Source organism: Schistocerca serialis, chromosome 1 (assembly GCF_023864345.2).
Source record: "Schistocerca serialis cubense isolate TAMUIC-IGC-003099 chromosome 1, iqSchSeri2.2, whole genome shotgun sequence".
In the NCBI taxonomy this organism is placed as follows: Eukaryota; Metazoa; Arthropoda; class Insecta; order Orthoptera; family Acrididae; genus Schistocerca; species Schistocerca serialis.
In genome coordinates, this window is record NC_064638.1 from 674,216,195 (window position 1) to 674,232,361 (window position 16,167).

The 16,167-nt window shown below is 40.6% G+C and overlaps 1 protein-coding gene across 1 annotated transcript in view; it reads right to left on the minus strand.

The window, feature by feature from the left end:
• The window catches only part of LOC126423367 (retinoid-inducible serine carboxypeptidase-like), a 119,853-nt gene that overhangs the window by 88,938 nt on the left and 14,748 nt on the right, over positions 1–16,167 (minus strand). The window lies entirely within an intron of this gene.

Sequence of the window (16,167 nt, forward strand, 5' to 3'; positions counted from 1 at the left end):
CCATGACAAGCTTACAAGTCATCAGTGCACAAGTGGGATTTATGCTAAACATGTGTTCACACACATTTTGACAAAGTGCCATCACTCATGAACCACATTTTTATTCATTGCTGTAGTGGCACACCCTCCAGTAAGGTAGGCAGCACATAATGAGAAATTCCATATAATGCACCCCAGTTAACCTTTGTGATAGCACGTATGGCCCTATTAATCTATCACCAAGTATACCTGCCCATATGTTGATTGAGAATCAGTGTTGATGCCCTCTTCTTTTAATTGCTTGGGGATTTACATCTGCCCATACATGTTGGTCATGGAAAATCACATCACCATCTCTTGTGAACCCTGCCTCATTGGTAAATAAAATCTTGGATGTGAACAGTGGATCTGCAGCCCACTTCTGCAACTGCCATTGACAGAATCACCATCTGTCATGATGATCCTGTAGCCTTAGAGCCTGAACTCACTGTGGATGATATGGGTACAGCAACGGTTCATGAACTACCCCCACTACGCCAGATAAGAGAGTGAGCAAAATCTTCTGCTGTTGCTAATTGTCGCACACTGGTCCCAGGAGTTTCTTCCACTGAAGCAAAGCAAACGCTCCTCCATGTCAGGCATGCAGATTGTGCAGGGCCTTCCACTGTTAGTCTTCTGAGGTGCGAGGATAACTGGTGCCTCAGACACAGGAAAAGTCTGCCAAACAGCTTATCACAGGGCACTCTGTGCAGTGTATGTGTTTCAGTGAAAAGGGAATGGGTTCACAGGCTATGTCCATCTGCTGAACCTTAGCAGAATATCATATCCGTCATTTCACTTGTCAAGTAGTAGGCTTCCATTCCTAACAAGTGATGCAAGAGAGAAAATGTAATTGTACTACATCATTTGTACATACAAACAGTGCAATAACAGTAAACACATACGTGACTCTGCATTTTGAAGAAGGTTAAACACTATGATACATATGCAGGGTTGACAGTACTGTGCAATAAGGCACACAAAGATGACAAAAACTAACGTAGCCTACAACATGACTTGAACCACACAGATGACGGCAGACCACCTGTGAGTAAGACATCATAATACCCTGCTGTCACATTTGATAGAGCGCCAATGCAACGATTGTGCTAATATCCACAACCATGTGTCCCGAAGCCCTTTCTATAAATACTTTTTATCTCGGAAAGTATGCATTTCCAGAACCGTGTTTATTGGAATTATTTTTCTTGTTTCGTTGAGTTCTACCACCTCTCAAAGTGTTCAACACTTTTTTTTGAATGCCCTGTGTATCAGAAAAATAGGCTAATGGGAAATGAAGGTTTGTATTTATTACAGTAGCCAAGAAGTAGATGGACCAAAATTAAAAATTGGAGCTGCATACAAAATTATTTGGACAATATCAAATTGAAGGACGGGCATAAATTCCAGAGACAACCAAAAAGGTAGAGAAATTCTCAGCTCACTAATAGACACATTTCCCAATCATACTGATTTGACTGTAGTAGACTTTAATCATCTAACAGTTGATTGGGACATTTATAATCTTTTATGTAGTGCATGTGGCAAGTTATCCTATGAAGTAGTACTAAACAATTTCTCTGAATACTGCTTGGAACAGATAGATCAGACGCCAACCTGTGATGGAAATATATGAGTCCCAATGGCATCAAATAGACATGACCTCTTTTGGGATGCCCATATTGAAATTGGTATCAGTGAACATGAGGCAGTTGTTGCAACAGTGGTTGCCAAAACTCAAAGGAGAATAAAAATGTGGCCAGATAAACACCGAGATTATATAAAATTTACAGTAGATATATGAGATAAAGATTATCTTGCCTGATAAAAAGACAGTCATGTCATATCTCAAAGAGGAACTCAAAATGCTTACCTCTGGGAAGGAACACACAGAGGAACTGAGACTCAAGTTTAAAAAAATAGTTAACCAAGCACTGTATAGATATGTAGCTATGAGAAAATTCATTATGGGAGGCTCAATGATATACAGTCACTCTAAAGAAATGGTGAATTCTGTGTAATAGATGCAAACCAGACCATCAGGCCATAGGTAGTGATGCTGAATGAAACATAGCAGAACCTTATCGAAATATCTCTCATAAAACCCAAAGAAATTCTGGTCATAAGCAAAGCTGTCAGTGGCATCAATATTAGAGTCCAGTTGCTCATGCATGGCACAGAACCAAAATAGAGGGTAGCGAAGCAAAAGCAGAAATGTTGAACTTTGTATTGAAATCTTCCCTTACAATAGAAGCTACGTAAGAGCTGGCCTCATTCCAGTCTCACATTACTGCGCAGATGAGAAATACAGACAGAGATATTTAAGAATGGCTGAAATTACTAAAACTAAACAAGATACTAATGTCTAACGAAGCATTTGACTCCGAACCACAGCAATGCTTATTAACAAAAGTACTTTCATTTGGGGTATCAAGTAGACTTTTGTGACTGTGCAACTGAACTCGGGCTCGTTTACTACCTATTTTTCACGTGGCTCATCTGCAAAGGGGTTGGTAGTAAACGGTTGCATTTGCGCCCCTATTATTGAGTCTGATATTGGCTGTCTTTTGAAGAGCAGTGAATTGAACTATACACGTTCAGATTGAAACTTATTTATTCAAAAGAAACACTTTAACGTTGTGGCCATGCATTTTTAAGTTCACAAATAATAGTCCGTGCAATTCGTACACTGTTTGTCTCACACCCACACACTTTCACTTTGTTCCTTCGCATACCCTGGCGTCCATGCTTGCACTCACAGCACTTTGCCGCTCCCAACTCGCCACCACAACGGCCAACGACAAAAGACCCCGATTTTCCCGCTCACATCCACAGTCCTGAGTTGGGTCACATGACACCACAGTAGTCAAAATAATTGGCCACAATTCGTTTACAGTATTTTATAATATTTAAATACTTAAATCTAAATACATTATATAATTTTACAAATTATCACCACACTTATATAATTCGTTGCAATTAAAAGAAAACCAAAACACTATCCAATGGAACTACAACGTCCATCAAAACACAAACAAATATTTTCCGGTCTATTTTGCCCAGCATATTATCTCTGCTGCCGTGCTTTAAATTTTAAATTACTTGAAAGAGTTCCATATTATCCCCTGTTACCTTACAACTGGATTATCAGTTTCCTGGTAGGGAAGACACAGAATGTTGTCTTCAATGGAGAGTCATCACAGTAGTTGAAGTATTAGAAGTAATTAAAGATGTGTGCTAGGGAAGGGTATTGGGGCACTTGATGTTCATATTGCTGGCAAACAATAGTAATAGTACACTAAGACTTTGGGCTTATAATATTAGGTTGTTGAATAAGTTCATAGCATTTTTCCAGAAGTTTAATAAACACAACAGATACATGTTACAAAGATTTTAGTCAGAAATAATATATTCTCCTTCACTATTTATAACAGTCTGCTAACACTGGGGTAACTTTCCAATTCCGCAACTATAGAAATCACTTGGTTTTGAGGCAAAGAACTCATCAATGTCTGCAGTGCATTTTCATTCAGAAAGGAAGTTGCCTGAAGGTTTTGCAATAGAGTGTGGAAAAGTGAAAACCTGAGGGTGCAAGATCAGGTGAATGAGATACAAGTGGAATGACTTCCCAACCGAACTCCTAACAGAACTCTAGCAGAATGCAAGTGGGCGTTATCATGGAGTAGCATCATTTCATACAGTATTCCTGGTCATTAATCTTCGATTGTGTCTGCAAGATGGCACAGTTGTTGATAAAAAACGTCAGCAGTGATGGTTACATCTTGGGGAAGCAATTCATAGTACACCACACCATCACTCTTCCAACAGACATATGACATTATCTTTTGAGGATGTGGGACAGGTCTATGTTTGAGAAGTTGCTGCATTGTTTGGGATCATGTTATGTCAGCATAAAGACACCATTTCTCATCACTAGGTGGATAGGAATGGTCGGTGTTGGTCATGAGCCAATTGATGGTGAGCAAGCAGAGATGCACATATGACCAGCTGCTGATTTTTGTGATTTTGGTTTAGACCATGCAGTACTCACATTCCTGATTTTTTTAACCTTCCCTGTTGAATGACTGTGGAATGATCACACTTCATCACATTTACCAGTTCTTGAGTACACTGACATGGATAATTGTGGATTAGCACATGTAAACGATCTTCATCAAATCCCAAAGATGAAGATATTCCTGAACATGGAGAATCACTAATGCCAAACGATCCTCTTTAAACTGAGAAAACTATTTTCTTGCCTTGCTCTGTCCAATGGCATTGTCTCAATACATGGAGCAAATGCCTCTACTGCCAGCCTATTATTGACTTCAAACAGAAGACTATATCAGAAATGTTCCAATTTCTCCACTTGGCACTCTATTTTCTAGCATCCAAAGCTCTTCTTGCTATCTCCAATGACAAAATGACAATATGTTAACTGAAATAACAACAGTGAACCACAAACAAAACAATGACAATGGACAAATAAACTCATAACACCTGGAATGTCAGCACTTTGAACTTATGCACCAACCCAATACAGTAATCTACAATCAATTGCTGTCTGCAAAAATATCCAGGCAGATCTTGATAAGATTTCAAGGGGAAGCATACAACAGCAATTTGCATTACACATACAGAAACCTAAAATCGTGCAAATCACAAAATGCAAGATAATGAAAACTGAAAGACACCAACATCAATAGGTCACCAGTGAAATCAGTCAACTCATACAAATACCTGGCTACAATGACTAATAAGAGTATGAAATATAATCATATAGGTCCACATGTAATTAATCCAAATGGAAGAACTTGCATTGTTGGTAGAATACTGGAAAAATACAGTCAATTTAAAAGAGACTGCTTATGTAATACTTGTGTAATTCAGCCTAGTGTAATGTTGCAGAGTAGGCAGTATTAAATGAAGAGTATGATTCCATGTAATAGAAAGTTGTGATATTATCACATTATGTTTATGTACTGTTTAGATACATGCAGAAGATACATTGTAACATTGCTTGCCTACTGTGTCAATTAAAAGTAGTTGACTTAAGAGGAAATCAATCCTGTTTAGTTTATGAAGATATTGTATTACAGTTCAAAAATATCTCAAACATAATATACATGTTACCAGCATTGTGTGAAACCCTGGTATTCTATAGCATGCCTAGGTAATGTATAGAGTGCCGGATGGTTTTAGGGAAACAGTGAAATATAAGTTTTTTGCGAAAATGTTACCTACTTCTCCTGGGCATTCTATACTATTCCTTGGCATTATACAGAATGACCAAAACCATTTGCACAAAGTGGTAAAAGGGGGTGGGGCACAATATGAGGAGCCTTATTAATTAATATGTAATTGAAACTGAAAGAACAAAATTGCGAAATAAAGCAAGGGATATTCTTACAGGAAAACAATGAAACCAGAACTGAGATTAAAGTATTTGTTACAGTAAGTACACACTTATCTTCTTTACAAAAAACACTTTACATTTTAGCAGTTTGATCTTGTACGTACATTTCACAACTTGAAGAAGAATGGGGACACAAAGTCACCTCATATTTTGGCATTTCCTGCCACACAACATCTGATGAATCCTTGGCCACTTTCTGTGAACTGAGAAGATCAGAAAGGTATTTCATGGTCAGGAATGACTTAAGTTCTCATTATTTTCTTTGGACATATGATGTATTCTGATTTTGTGTAGAGCTGCTTCAAGATTACTTCTGTAATTCCAAGTCAGTGAAATCTATCTTCTGTCATGTTCATAACAATAGATTGTGTGTCACACCACCCTCTGGTGATGTCAGGAATTGGAACATGAACAATGGCACCCAAAGGCATAGGAGGAATTTTTTTGTCTGAAGGCTTTTACATTTTTGGGCCTGAATCTCAAGGTTCTGTTTCGATTCCATTTTACTTTGGATAGCTTTCTCAACATTGAAGTAAACACAGCACAAAATACATAACACTGTAGTTTCTCACCATTGTCATCTTTAGGAGAATGTCCACAAATGGCATGAAAGTTTTGGCCACACTCATGACATGTATGAGTACTGCTGGTCTCTTTCAAGCAGATGCAACAGATATCAGAAAGAAGGACTTTAAGTACCCGCAGAAATGGAAGGCTTTTTGATAACTATCGCTTCATCACTGTTTTGGTTTTCTCCCTCATGGATTGCATTTTCATCTATGTCTCCTGCAGGAGCTGTGTCTCTTGTATACATTCATCTCATCTTGCTTTCTGCTATTGTGTTGTTGGTATGTTCTTTATTATTTTTTCCAGCTCTTCCTCAGTCTCTACATCTTGTAAAACATCACCAGGCAGGGATGTTTGTCACTCAAGCAACTAGTTTTTTTCATCTTGCATTCAAATATAAAGCATATTTTCAGTGTTCTGTTTGCTCTTTCAATGCTTCTCTGGCTTTGTGAGTGGCGTGGCTTACTAAGGATGATCTTCAAGGTGGGCCAATACTCCTTTAGGCTGATTGCTACACTGTTTGCAAATTCTCTGCTATTACTGGACTGTAGAATCGTTGGAGCACCAATCAGTCTAAATATGTTGATGATATTGTAGGCTACTTCTTCCACTCTCTTTGATTTCAGAGCCCTGAGAACCACAAACTTAGTGAGATGACCTTGGTAGACCATTATAAACTTGTACTCTCTTTGAGGATGGGACTGAAATTCATTGAGATTGACCTGACAATGGGAACTGAATTCTGAAAAAACCGTTGGCTTGATCACAAGGCCTCTTTTAACATCTTTTTGTTTCTTCTGGTAAGGCTCACAAAGGTAAATGTACAGCTAAGTATCATGGTGGGTAATATTCTTATACTTGGCTGAAAGTTCTTTCAACATTCTGTCCCATCCTCTGTGACCAATAGCCAAGTGAGCCTTATCGAGAATGTCAAATAACTCAGAGTCCATGATGTAAAACTGAGTCGCACTTACAGCTTCTTTAACAGTACAGTCAACTTAGTTTTTTTCTCAACTGTTATTACATCATAGTGTTTTAGCAGCCAGTAGTCCCATGCTTCCTTCTTCGTGGTCATCTTAGCCTTTTTTTGTATTGTTGACTAACTTTTGGTAACTGGTTTCAGTTAGGATAACACAATTTTTAGCAGCATTAGCTCTTATTTGAGATAATCCATAGCAGAGTCATAGTTGCATGTCAGCATAGTGTGATTCCTGTCTTGGCACTACACTCCCTTCCAACATGGTGATACAAGAATAAAGGGCACAGATGATGGAAGTGCATCTGTGAAACTTCTGCTGGATACAATACACTGGAGAACTGTTATGGCGATATCTGTAGTGTGGTAGTTGAACATCATACAACAATACACTTCTTTGCAACCATGAAACAAAGGCCTGAACACCACTGTTGTTTGTTACTTTGGTGATCATTCTTGCCACAATTGTGTCTATTTTGTCATTATATCCAATACATTTAGGCATTTACTTATGGATATTAGTGTTGTAGGATTGCCGAATCCAATGATGCACACTATACCACATGTAATAACCACTATTTTATTACTCGGAAGCTCACATGTACAGTTATATATATTCTTGAATCTCTGTCCATGTGTGTACTTTTTCGCACACGGCCACAGACTGCCACAAAGAGCTTGCCAAAACAAAGATATTACATGCGACTTGATTGATAGTCACCACATTAGCCCCCACCCCCCCTCCCCCTTAGAGTGAGGAGCACAAAACATAAATATTGGGGCATACATGTAAAGAAAACACCCAGGGGGGAGGGAAAGGATAGTTAAACTGAAACCATACCTTAAATTACGTTGCATTAGTAACTGAAGTCTTTGAGCCAGCGAGGGGGGCGGATGGTCCTGCCTGACCGGGTGAACCTTCGTACAGAAGTCAAGGGATCTGGGGGAGCTGATGGTGGGTTGTGAGGAGCCAGGGTAGTGGACCTGAATGCCTGTTGCGGTACATATTACTTTTCACGTTGATGGGTCAGTATCAATAGGCAAGGGGACAGACTGGAGAAGATGAATGTGGGTTAAGTAGTCATTGGGGGAGCTGGCTCGTTCGTAGAAGATACACACATCTGGCTGCATAACAAAAAACACTTAAGAGCTGCAAATAAACTCTGTATTGACATTCACTACCACTTCCATGTATGGATTGACAGAATCTCCACGCAAGTCATCGGTGGCGACATCACACGTTTCGAGGCTGGCCCCTGATACGTCACTGAATCCTAACCAAGGAGAGGCAGGGGGTTGCCTGTAGGAGGGGGAGTCATCACATGCATCACTCTGTATGGGAATGTCACAAGCACCTGTAGCACTGTCACAAGAATGGGAGTGGGTAATGTCACAAGTGCAGGAAAGGGCGTCACTCATCTGAGGACTGCCGGTAGATACCTTGTGTGAGGCGGGTGTAGCATGGGGTCAGGGCTGACTGGGTGGGGTATCGGGCAGTTCTCCCAGAGACCACGCCAGTTTGAGGTGGCAGACAAATACCGTTTGAGGTGTGCCATTAATGAGCACTTCGAACGTGTTGGTACATTGTGATATGACTCTGTGCAGGCCCGAGTATGGAGGTCTGAGTGCTGGTTGGACAGTGTCATCGCACACCATGACATGAATGCGCGACACCAAGTTCTTATGCAGAAATACAGGAGGGAACAAGTGCGGTCGAGGTGGAGGCATGCGAATGTTACCGATTAACTCCTTAACATGTCCAACGAATGTTGAGTCGCAGATCTGATCTGTAGGAAGTGAAGACTCCACTAACACTTCTGGGAGTGTGAGGGCTTTTCCGTACAGTACTTCCGCCAGGGATGTGCCAAGGTCCTCTTTGTATGAGGCCTGAATGCCTAACATTACCCATGGTAAGGCATTGGCCCACTCACCTCTGTGACACACCAGGGAAGCTTTAAGCGTTCAGTACCAGCGTTCGACAGGCCCATTGCTCTGGGGGTGGTACATTGTAGTCCTAAATCATTTCACCCCACACAGTTCACAAAGCTGTTGGAAGAGGGCAGACTCAAACTGGCAGTCCTGGTTAGTAGTGATAGAAATGGGCAGCCGAATCGCGAAATCCACATTAATAAGGCCACTGTGTCAGCTGTGATAGTAGTGAGAAGAATTACCTCTAACCAGAGGGAAAACCTATCTATGGTGGACAGTATGTAATGGAAGGGGCCAGAGGGACATAAGGGCCCGATGATATCAATGTGTATGAGCTGGAATCTTCTTTTTGCCACATCGAACGGACCCATAGGGGGCTGTGTGTGACGTCCTACTTTTGTGCACTGACAAGCCACACATGCTCACGCACAACTGCGACATTGTTTTATCACCCCGGGCCAAAAAAAACATTCAGATACCAGACATGTGGTAGCACAAATGACAGGGTGTGCCAAGTAATGGATACTATTAAAAATGTTCCGTCAGAGAGGTGCAGGAATCACCGGACATATGTGTCCTGTTGAAATGTTGCACCAGATGGGTGATGAAAAACCAAGAAGTGTCCGTAACTCTAGTTTGAGTCCTGTTTTAACATCGGAGCACAATGCGGTGAGTTCAGTATCCTCTGTCTGCAATTTAGGGAGTTCACTGAGGTCCAGTTGTGAAGAAAAACCTGACACACGAGATAGAAAATTGGTGACGACATTGTCTGCCCCTCTGACGTAACGTATGTCGTTCATAAACTGACATTTGAGGTCCATTTGCTGAAAACATCTTGGGGATGAGTCCTTGCCTGGGTTACAGAAAGCATATACCAATGGATTGTGGTCAGTAAATACCACTAGATGGTGACCCTCAATATTGTCCTGGAAATATTTGATAGTGGCGTAAATAGCTAACAGTTCCCGGTCGAAAATTGACCATTTACATTGGGAAGCAGCTCTATAACAGAACCCATGGATTGCTGAAGTACCACCCCACTCCTGTATCACTCACATCTGTAGTAAGCGAGATGGAAGCATCAGGAATGTGGTGAGCGAGCGTAACGACCGTCGGTAAGGCTGACTTTAGGTTATCAAATGCGCAATGCATATTTGGAGTCCACATGACCACCTGAGACCCTGAAGTGTTTTTTCCTGCGAGAGCATCTGTCAGTGGGGCTTGTATGTCGGTGGCGTGGGGGTTGTGTTTGCAATAGTAATTTATTGTTCCAAGGAAGTGGCGGAGGCCCTGAAAATCTTTGGGCAAAGGCACCGTACTAATGGCCTCGACCCGTTTGGGTAGGTGGCGGATGCCGTCAGCAGAAACACTGTGCTCCATAAAAGTGACACTAGTGCAGCACAGTCGTGACTTAGCATTGTTCACTGCAACACCGTCTGTTTTTAATAGTTGGAACACTGTATTTAAATGGAGTTCACATTCCTCAAGGGAGGAAGAAAAAGTTAACAAGTCATCCAGGTCGGCATATTCAAAGTCCAGTTTTCCAACCAATGGGTCGATGAACCATTGCCATGTCTGTGCAGAATTTTTAATTCCAAACGGCATGAACATACACTTGAACAACCCGAACGGGGTGATGATAGCAGTTTTTTCAACTTCCTCCGGTGCCAATGGCAGTTGGTGATATGCCTTGTGATAGTCGATTACACTGAAAAATTTGTGCCCCATGCAGTTGGGAAGCAAAGTCTTGAATATTTGTGATGAGATAATTATCTAGAATTGTTCTGCTGTTAAGCGCCCGATAGTCACCGTAGAGGCAGAGAGTGTCATCTTTCTTGGGCACCAAGTGAATGGGTGATGACCAACTACTAGAAGAAGGGCGAATAGTCTTACTATCTAAAAGTTCCTGATTAATAGCTTTGGTGTGTTTAAGTTTTTCTGGATTTAAACACCTAGTCTTTGCCCATACTGGTGGGCCTTCTGTGGTATTGATTCTGTGGACAGTACCGTTGTTGATCACGAACACCGATGGGGATGAAGGACTCGCACCCGATGCAGTATGACTAAACTGTAATGCACATGCTAGCGTGTCCCAGACCGGCGGGTCAGCAGCAGTGGCAGTGACCCACTGGTAGTCCTTGTCGTAGAGCTCGGTGGGGTACTTGGTAGTGTCGTGGGCACAGCTTCTGTCCAACAGTAAAAACGTCACGTGGCGTCGGTGGCAGGTGCAAGGAAGCAGTGCGGGGGTTGGTGGCATGGCTGTGTATGACAGCTGGGTGACCTGCTTACGAGCATCCTTGAGCTTGGCTTGCATGTCAGCGATGTGTAAGAGAAGGGCTTCATTGCTGTCCTGAAGTTCGTCGTTATGTGATCTAAGAAAGAGCACTGCAACAACGGTTTCAACTAGCTCACACAATAGAGTGGTGCTCTAGGATGACAGGGAAGAGATACCTGAACCAGTGGTATGGTCTATCGAGTTAAAGGTTAGTGTACCTCGTTATATGTCGGGTGACAGTGCATGGGCTAAGAGAAAATCTACCCTGACCAAGGGTTCATCCACCTCCACAATAATGAAAGCAAAATAAGGGGGTATTAATGTCCTGCAGTTTAAGGCTTAAATTAGTTATTCCATGAGATTGGATCAGGTAATGGTTGGTGGCTCAAAGCGAGGGGGTGTGGGGGGTGGGGGGGGGGGGGGGGGGGGGCAAGGCTGCCACTTGAATTTAATACCTGCAGACAAAGGTATCACACTAACCTCGGCCCCCATGTCGTCTAGAAATGAAAGGCAAGACACTGCGTCTTTTTTATGTACAAGTGTCCTGGCGTGTGAGGTGAAGAAGTATTAAGTGATAGTAGTCTGTGCGGTGCAACATGGCCTGTAGCGCCTGAACTGGGTTGCATTATTAGTTTGGGAATGCGCATGGAGAACAAGATTTCTCATCTGCATCGCCAAAGCAGGAATGGAAATAACACCAACTGGGATGGCGTCACCCATCATGCTGGCTGAGGTCGAAGTGGCAGTGGAGGGGGTCTTGTTTGTAGGTTCCTCCGACGGCGGCATTGCAGTTCCAGGATAAACATGAAATTTTCCATCTTGAGCATCCGGCTCGATTTGTCCCACCACTGATTCAGGTGGAAAGTCCACACTGGCACTTGAGAAAGCCGTAAACATAGTCACTGTGGTTTGAGCACATTGTGGTGGCCGTTGTTGGGCACTTGGAACATGTGGAAACTTCATATTCAATGTAAAACATTCGCATTCAAAGTTTTGCACGTGAAAAACATTCTGTTCGTATGGAACACTGTCACACAACTGCTGACTCATGCATGATAATGGAAAGTTGTTGTTTGTACCTGATGCCTCCACATGTGGCTGTGGGAATGCAGAAGCAGTGTTCTGTTGAGTACAGCTAGTAGGTGTGTTTGGGAACTGCATCGACCTATTGTGAACATGAGGTGGATAATTGGAAAACCATGCCAAAGCGTCCATTGGGAAACTTAGTTGGCATGTGTGTGGTGTAGCGGGTGGCAAGCGATCCATTGTGTGCTGTTTGATGGTATGAAGAGTTCATTGTAGCACTCACAAACAAAATTTGGGGTCACCAGTATGGACATTAGTGTTGTAGGATTGCCGAATCCATTGATGCACACTATACCACATGTAATAAGCACTATTTTATTACTCGGAAGCACACATATACAGTTATGTACATTCTTGAGTCTCTATCCACGTGTCTACTCTTTTGCATGTGGCCACAGACTGCCGCAAAGAGCTTGCCAAAACAAAGATATTACACATGACTTGGTCGACAGTCATCACATACTAATACTTTGCAGGATGTTTTATCACCCTCACCAGTAACAAAACTTAATTTTCCCAATTGATTATTGGGCGATTAAAGTCTCCACTGGTGATTATAATATGTCTGGGGAACTTATGTACAAGTGGACTGAGACTTCATCTAAGTTTTTGTTTATATCAAGAAATGAGTCTGGTGGACTGCAGAAGCATCCAATTACCATTTTACGTCCACCTCTGATACTGAGTCTTCCCCAAATAACCTCATATGTAGCTTCAATTTCTGTCTTTGTGGATCCAACTTTCCTGCCTACTGTGAAAAGTACACCATCTCCATTCCTCATTACCCTATTCTTTTAATATACACTTAAATTTTCCCCAACATGTCACTGCTATCAATTTCAGGTTTCAACATGCTTTCTGTACATAGCATTGTGTGAGCTTCACTGCTGTTCAGGAGCACTTTGAACTCTGGTACTTAAGGTATTTACCCACTTCCATGCCCATCACAGTGATTTGCAGTGTATGTATGTAGTTAAGTTACAGATGAACTCATATTATGTGATCCAAGATTTTGATTTTGGTTTATTTTTCAAAACAGTGCCCAGTATTATGAACATTACTGAAAATCAGAATGACCTTTTATTTGCAGTGACATTATTTTGGTGAATTAAAGCTTCCATATAATTAGCCTTCAGTGTAATATGAAATTGTATAAAATATAATTTATTTTCATATAATGAGAAATGACAGTTTATAAGGCAGTTTGGTTTTCATGTTCTATCAGTTACTGAGTCAGATAACTCCCATGGACTACCAGTACCGCCACCAATAGGAGCAAGTAGAAAGGGTGTGATGATAGGGGTCCAAAGCCCCTTGCACAGAGCCTTGAAGACTTTTCTTTTTAGTTTTTAGTGGATTTACGTTTTCTCTTGTTAAAATATGGAAACTGTTGTTGTAATCAATAGGATATTAAATTTTGTCCATTGAACAATTATAATGACTGTTAGATTGCAAAGTTTGGCAGCAGTGAGAGAAATGGTACAATGATTACAAGTTGCAATGCTAAGTTGAGCTTCATCCCTTACCTGTTATCAGCACATGTCAGTACACTTCATGTTAACTGTCTTATGCTTATGACTGCTGTCAATGTTAGTAATCTAACAGCTGTAGCACTACACTAGTATGTTAAACTTCTATTGTTTGTGTCAATTGAAAAATAAATAGTGTAATGAGTATATCAGAAAATGACCAACTCTATGATATTCTTTCGCATAACGTTGTTACTTCTGTGTGTAAGTTATACCATAGCTATTGATTATCTGCATGCATGCATGCCTGAGGTGGCATCATTGTATAGTGGACAGAACAGATCTCCCTCTTACATGCCTCCTCAATGTGGGGACAACATGTGAGGTCAAAGCTTAACTTAGCACTGACAATTTACATTCACTTATTGATATCTTCTATAAAGCAAATCTGTAGTGTTTGAGATCATCAAAATTTGAAATAAAAGAAACATGGCTTAAAGCATATGGATTACCAAAAACTTGAATGATTTTACTGCTTTAGACTCCAATATGTCTCAAGAGTTTCATTGATAGTAATGCTGCGACTGTATATCCACAGGTGTCTGCAAGGACAGATAAAAGAGAGGCACTTTTTGCCCCTTGCCCCTTTGGAATCTGGAATACTGAGTTTTTTATTTCTACACTGTGTGGATAAACGTCAGTTCTCTTTGATATGATATGTTTTTTGTGTCACTTGTTCAGTGTGAGGAAGGAGGAAACTCACAGCAATCAGTTGCAATCCCATTAAATTTTATTATTCTTGAAAATCTAGATTTCAGCTATAAATAGCCATCTCCATTGTTAAAATACAAGGAAAATTACAGAAACAAAATTAATTTTCTTTACACAGAACAATAAGTAAACACTGTGTTATCCAATAGCAGCAATCCACTCCAGTCAACATACCATTTTCGTTACAATTCAACAGATTTACAGCAGTTCATGTCACCATATGTTCTTACAGGCGTAATAATTTTGTATAAGACAGTTATGTGAACCTATTAATGCTCCTTTGCACAGCTTTTGATGGATTGCATCAGCACTAAGAGATGGTACATTGTAATTTGGCATTTCTTCAATATTTCAAAGTAATATGCTTGATTTTAGATATTAAATAAAAAAAGGCTCTTTAAACTACTCTATTGAAACAAAACTCTGGTAGTTAGTTTGTAACGTAGAGGCTTTTACTTGTACTACATGATGTAAACTAAGGCTGTTGTACTTACGGTAAATAAGTGCCTCAATGTCCTTCTGCCTATACACCTGTAAGAACATTTGGTGACATGAACTGCTGCAAGTCTGTTGAACTGTAACGAAAGTGGTATGTTGACTGGAGTGGATTGCTGCTATTGGATAACATGGTGTTCACTTATTGTTCTATGTAAAGCAAATTAATTTTGATTCTGTAATTCTCCTTGTATTTTAGCACCGAAGATGGTTATTTATAGTCGAACTCTAGATCTGCAAGAATAATAAAAACTAATGGGATTGCTGTGTGCCTCTCCTTCCTTATAGTCTATGCTCACTGTGCACCATAGTTCCTGATGGGCTCAAAGTAACTTGTTCAGTGTAGTTCTTATGGCAAGATGTGTCTCAAAATTCACCAAGTCATTTAAATAAAAATGGACATTCTAAAGTCTACCCCCCACCACCCCACCCATCCTCTCTACTAAAATTTTTCCCTGAAAAACTTTTTGCAGGTGCCCATGAGCATAAGTTGGACCTATTTCCAATGGTGTACGAACACCCAATAGCTGTGTCCTAAGTTCACAGACCAATCTTCACACGAGTGCTTTTAACTTGCAGGTTGAATGAAAAATAGGGTCTGCGGAAGTTTTAAAACATTTCATCACACTGCTAGCAAGAATGGAGTTTTCACCTGAAGTGATATATCATTGATAAGTTTTTTATTTATATTTTGGAAGAGTGAAGTGTTTTATAAATAACTGTGATAATTTAATCAAGCTAATTTATGTGATAACGAATACAACTTTTGAGCCATCAACTCAATATTAAGATTAGGGGGTTACCACTTAAGTAAGCCATAACTAGTCTGGTTCTAGTGGCCTTGTAAATGGATTAAAAATATGTGTAATGCTCCAGGAGATGGACATATTGGAGGAGAATACACTTGAAGAATGGAAATGTGACTTTATATGTACTGTAAGGTGTAGAATAATGTTCACAAATGAACAGTGTTTCATTACTCAGTCAATTTCAGGGACATAATTACCATGCTCACAGGGCCTGCTGTGGGGGAGAAGGAGAGGCCACAAAGAAGCCATCCCATAGTTTGGTATATATAAATATGTATTTATATAATAGAGGGAAACATTCCACGGGGGAAAAATATATCTAATTTTTATATCTAATTTTTACAAATGTCTGC